The following is a 6,448-nucleotide window of genomic DNA, read 5'->3' as shown; positions in this document are numbered from 1 at the left end:
ACCTCGCATTTCTGTGCGATGAAAACTTACGTTTCTGTGCAAGCGCTTGAAAGCAACAAGTTGCATAACCTCACATTTCTGCACGATGAAAACTTGCATTTCTGCACAATGAAAACTTGTGTTTCTGTGCAAGTGCTTGAAAGCAACAAGTTGCCTAACCTCGTGTTTCTGCACGTTGAGAACTTGCGTTCCTGTGCAAGGTACATTAAAGCAATGACAAGTTGCATAGTCTCGTATTACCTGCACGCTATACGCGTAAAAAGTTCTTTTTCCATCCAAGGGCTACAACAAAAGGCTCGGTCTCGCAGGTTAAAAATCGAGAGGCAAGTCAGCAGAAGGCCTACCAAACCTCATATAAACTTTGTGGTCGAAGCAACCTAGGGTTGCGATATCAACCAGCTTCTCGCCATATCTCTAAATCAACAAAACTCAAAACATGTTTTTACTGACCCACACCATAAGTCCTCGAGCCAGGTCTACTCCAAGTCCCTTTCACGCAAAAGGATAAAGGGGGGGTTGACTTTTTCAACAAGAAAAATCATTTCATCCTTTTACGCGAAGCATCAACCTCGGCCTAAACCCTCGCAAAAGGGTGGGGGTGACGTTTTTTCAAAGAAATACCCTCGTCCCTTTTTTCTCAGGTTTTAGCCCCGGGCCCACTATGATTTTCCATCACATAACCCTCTAAAGTAAAAGCTGGTAGTTTAACTCTAATTTTTCCAAAATAAACACTGAACCATAACCAAGCCTCATAGGATGAGCTACGAAGTTAGCAAAACCGACCCAAAATTGCGACCTCACAAAACTTCATGGTTGAAGCAACCAAAGGTTGCGATATCAACCAAACTTCTGTTATTTTTCTAAGTCAACAAAACTTGAAAGCAAGTTTTTTGTCGACTTAGAGATTGTCAAAATTCATCTAACCTCTTTTACGCCAAAAGGTGAGAAGGGCGAGGATGACATTTTTTCGAAAAGGGAAAGCTTGCGTTTACACACAGGCATAAAAGCTCAAAAGCCGCCTCAGAGGGGGCCAGCATCGCGAAAAATGTTAAAGGAAGTGCGAAACGAGTTAGCAAAAACCTGTTGAACCTCGTACCCTCGCAAATCTTACGGTCGAAGCAACCAAGGGTTGCGACATCGACCAACCTTTCGCTATCTCTTCTAAGTCAACAAAACTTGAAACCATGTTTTCCTTTGATTCATCTTCTACATCCACAAGCTATATCTAAGTTCAATTTCTTTCACGAAAAAGGGATGAAAAATGAGGGGGTAACGTTTTTTGATAGACAAAAACCATTTTCATCAGCCTCGAGCGAAACCCTCAAACAAAAGGCAGGGGGGTGACATTTTCAAAAAAAAAAACGCTTCTCATTCCTTTATTCTCGGAGCTTCATCTCGAGTCCAATAAACAAATCTCCATCGTATAGCTTAGGCAATGAACACGAAAACCCAACCAAATTCTATGCACGGAGGAGCTAGGAGGGGGGTTGATGTTTTTCAAAAAGAAAAGCACGACACTCCTCCATGCTGCGAATTTCGTTACCAAGCAATTAAGATCACACAGATAAAAAGAATCTTTGAGGGTAACAACATTAAAGACAACAAGCTTGAAGCACTCAGTACTTGCCAGCAACTAATATTTACATCACAATCTACAAAAAGCATCCCATCAAGTATCAAATGTATCATTACACAAGACTATGGCCAACAATGCAAATTCTCAGCTAAGCCTCAAGCAAGTTGGTTTGTGAAAAGCATCCCTCTCTCGGTCAGAGCCATTACTCCCGCGTCCGCCCTCACCTCTGGATTCCTCTTCCTTGGTCTGTGAAAAAAATTAAAAACCATCAAATAACAAACCAAAAAGAAGAGAGATAAAAGCAAGATCAAGCGAACCCTGACCTACGCAAGTTGCTTTTGGGTAATGAGCCTCGCATGATCGCATCCAGAAGCAGCCCAAAGTTGCTTGTAGAAGTTTAACTTCACAACCCTCAACGGGTGCCTTGAACTTTTCGGAGGCTCGAGCGGGGCTGACCTCTCCCTCCTCTGCAGCTCCTTTCCCTCAACCTCGCCCATGTCACCCCCAAACTTCTTAAAAACTACCTTCGCCGCCTCATCTACATCATGCACTCCATCCTTAGCACCCCACAATAAGGGTAAGTTGTACGGGTCATCATCCTCACTTGACCCCGGCACGTGAATAGCCATCAGCTCCTCTCTAAGATCAGTACCGAAGGCCTTGTTGTAGCCCTCCAAAGATGGAGGCAGTTGAGAATCTGCAGCATAAAGTTTCACCCTGAACATCAGAGGAGGTCCATTGTATACCTCTCCAGCCGCGCCAATAGTTTTCTGCAGCTCTCTCAAGAATCTAGCGGAGGCACCGCTGGAATCAATAAAGCTCAGCTTAGGCAAATGTACAATGACATTTTTACCTGGCTTCGCTAGCTCCGAGGCAGACTCATCCTTCTTCTCAATGGTAGCCTCGAGAGTTGCTTCCACTCGAGGGTTAGCCTCGGAGCGCGGAGGAGACCTAGCAGCCTTGGTTTGGGCTTCCCTTGGAAGGACGCCAGCCTCAGGGACCAAGGAAGGGACCAAGGACAAGTCCACATCCAGAAGAGCATCATCATCCTCGTTCATGGTCCTGGCAACATGGGACTTCCTTCCAGACTTTTTGACCTTCATACTAGTGAGCGTACCGGCAGCCTCGAGCTCAGGCTTGGTCACAACCGGCTCAACCTTGGAGACAGGAGGCGCAGAGAATTTTGTAGCTTCACCTGAAGAACTTTGACCAAGTTTTTCCTTGTTCTTTAGAGCCTTGAGGCTGGAGGTCCTTAGCTTTGCTTTAGCAGCTTTGCTTATGACGCTCGATTGGGCATCATCTTTCTTCGCAATAGCGGCCGCAGACTTCAGGGCTGCGCTTTCGATTTTCTCTTTCTTCCCCCAGCTCCCCGGCCAATCTCTATCAAGCTTGTCACGCCGGGCTCACGCATCCGCTTGGAAATTTTGCGAGGCTTCGACCAGGGCACAACCTTGATTCCAAGCTCTTCAAACACGTGGATAATTCAAAGCTGATGCTCGACGATGCTCCGAGCAGATGACAACTCATTATCATGGCAGGGGCCAATAATGTATATGGCTCGCCTCTCAACCTCCTCTGCAAAGAGTCCGGGGTTGATCCCCTCGAGTAGCTCCAACCCAAACCGAGGGTAAGGGAACTGGCTGGTGCGCCACAGGACATCCTTCAGAACAATCTCCTTTGGTTCCCAACCTTCAGAAAGAGGTGAGATATTTGCCGCCACAAACTCCTTGACAAGGTCTCGCCCAACCATTGCCTTCGAGGCTAAGAAAAAGGCATCCTCGCATTTCTTAACAACTCCGGTCCTAAAAAAGGGGGAGTAGTAGAGATGTCCATAGGACCCAACGGGGCATGAAAAGGGTAAAATGACCGGTTGATGCCAGATGCGTCGGCCATGCTGATCTTAATGTAAAACCAGTAACTTAGCCACTTGTTATCCCATCTGTTCTTCTACGCCGAGGAAAGTTCCATGCTCATAATTTTCTATTTCTTATTCTTCCTCCAGGTCGTGAATGTACAACAGCCGAACTGCATCTCGAAGGTGCCTTCTTCACCATCAAATTGAACCCTTTTCCATTGGATATGAAGTTCGAACAACCTCGCGAAACCATCCACATCAATCGACCCACCAAACGTGCGGTGAGCCCAATAAAACTTGGAGAGAGCGACGAAGGAATTTGGGCTAAGCTGGTGAAGCTTAGCCCTGTATCGGTCCAAAATCCTATGCAGATACTTGTCGCACGGAAATCTCAATCCGGCAGTGAAGAAATCCCTAAACACAACAGCCTCACTTACCTTAGGCACTGGCACGATCTCGTCACCCGGAGGCCTAGCGACACCCTCGGGAAAGTACCCCTTGCTGACATAAAACTCTATAGTATTCTTGGAAACCAAAGATCTCCCGAACCACAGGGTGGGAGGGTATACTTCTTTGCCAGCCATCAACTTCGATGGGTCAGCCTCGACATTGGAAAGGTCCTCCCCACTGTCAGCAGCAGCCTCGAGACCACCTTCGTCTGCGGTACCCTCATCAGCAGCGTCCTCGATAGCATCGACCAACTCCAGGTCTTCCCCAACCTTGGTACGAAGCCTCTACTATTCAGCAAGTTCCTCGGCAGTCATAGGCCTTGCATTCTACATAATACGAGCCAACTGTACAATGACCAAATATTAGGTCAAAATAAAAACAATAAAGCAAAACTCAAACTAAAGCGAAATATGAATAACATAGTTACCTTCGAGACTTTGAAGATCAAGGATGATAGCATGCAACGCACGAATCTCAAAGCACCAAAGCAGTGCGCAAAGCAAGTGGTGAGCAAAGGTCTAAGACGCGAGGGTAAAAATCGAAAGTGACCCATGCCCCTCCTTTTATGGGCGCGATAACAGGCGCGAAACGGCACCTTAAACCTCAAGCCGAATACGAAGAGTCATCCATTAAGAAATCGACACATACGACACAAGAAGGTAACCGTTGGCTCGTTTCTCACCGACGCTCGAGGGTGACATTTTTTTGGGAGTAGATCCTCAGTCGCGGGTTCGGCCGTCGGTGTCGACCCTCGCCCACAAGGGGCTATTGTTGGGGATCGCCCAAAAAGATGGTCACCCTCGAGGTCGTTTCGCTCAGCGTGAACCATCTAGCATTGCAAAATTATCAACCTCGGGCGAAGGTCCCTAACCTCGAGGGGCAAATCCAGCGTAAAAGTCGTGCTAGCCTCGTGACACTACTATAAATTTGTTTTAGAAGCCAAGAAACAATCTTTGATGACTAGACTTTAACGAAGCTCACCCTCAAGCGCCTTAACCTAACCTCGGGCGACGAGTTTTTCTGTGTTTTACTCAGGGTCGATGGAACAAGCAAGCCAAGATCTGAGGTACGGGGCTGGCATCTTTCCAGCACGAGGCTAAGATGTCTCCGAGCATGAGGCCAAGGTGATTTCGAGTTCGAGGTCAAGGGCGTGAAGGCATTGGAAATGTGAAGGCGTGAATTGCGGGATTACCTGAAGGCGTGAATTGCGGGATTGCCTGAGAGCGTGATTTGCAGGATTGTTTGAGGGCGTGAGAAGCGTGACTCGGTAAAGGAGACCAAGTCGCACAAGTTACCTCCGAAAGACCTTTGTATACAGAATATTCTAGGAATGTAGTAGTTGAGAAAGGGTAATCATGGAATGTAAAGTGTCCTCCGAGATACTATAAAAGGGGAGCCCTACCCGATTTAAACGGATGCTCATTTTCTTGGAACTGAACCACGATTGCTTCCTTAACGTTGTTGCGTATGAGTCTCCTTAAGATTTGTTTCCAAACAAACTTCACCTAGGCTTCCTTTTCTTTTGAATCAGCCTTTGACCAAAATAAAGAAAGGAAGCAGCTTGCTAATGGTCAATTATATGGTCTTGAGTGATAAAAGGAGCACGGGAAAAGTCAATGATAAAAGAAAATAGTGACATGCACCGGAAAGCGAACTATTTAATGATATCAACGGGTTAGCTAGCTTATTAGAGTACTAGAGTTTTCTTGATAAGAAAGGCAAACAACAAGCCTACACATCCCATAGCTAGTGGATTTACTATTCTGGAATTCGAATCAGTTTCAGGTCAGCAAGTTAGAAAGGGACTTAAAATGCAGATGCACAGAATCATGGAGCTAAGAATCCAGTAACAGGATAATATAGCATAAAAGCTCAACATGAAGATGAATCCTTGCCAGCAATGATTAAGCATCTTGCTCTTTATATGCTAAAGACTGAAAGATAAGTTTTATGATAACATAGGATAAGTTTAACGACCTCACAAATTGAATAAGTGCTCCATACTAATTGGAAGCTCCTTTCTCTAATCGATTCACGTTATATAGCTGAATAGCCATATGAGGTAGAATTAGAAATACCACTGCAGTGTTTCTTCTGTCCAACAAAAGGATGAACTCACGCAATCTTGCTCATTTCCCATCAAGGAATGGAGATTGGGTTGGAGTTTGGAGGAATCTTTGCAAACAGATACTGAGGTCAGATATAAATTGTAATCTACAGATGTGAGATGTTGTAGGTTCCATGCTAAAGTTAATAAAACATATAGTCTTGAATTACAAGTGGGAAAAAGATAGACGAGCCATAATGCACAATTGCACATAGCTGGTGCTGAATTCCTACACCATATTGGTCTTTTAAAACCAAATCTGGACTCTAGAGTACCAGCTAGTATTAATAAACACTACAACATGTCGATTAATTCGAGAAGTGCCGACTTTCCAAGCACCATATTTTGAAAAATCGGATTGCACAACCCAACAGCTAAACCACAGCCCCAAAATTCAGATAACACGCCCATCAACATCTCTAGCATAGAAGGAGCTGCACAAAGAGTAAGATTGTACAAC

This window comes from Setaria viridis, chromosome 2, assembly GCF_005286985.2.
Source record: "Setaria viridis chromosome 2, Setaria_viridis_v4.0, whole genome shotgun sequence".
In the NCBI taxonomy this organism is placed as follows: domain Eukaryota; kingdom Viridiplantae; phylum Streptophyta; class Magnoliopsida; order Poales; family Poaceae; genus Setaria; species Setaria viridis.
This window is presented reverse-complemented; position numbering follows the sequence as displayed.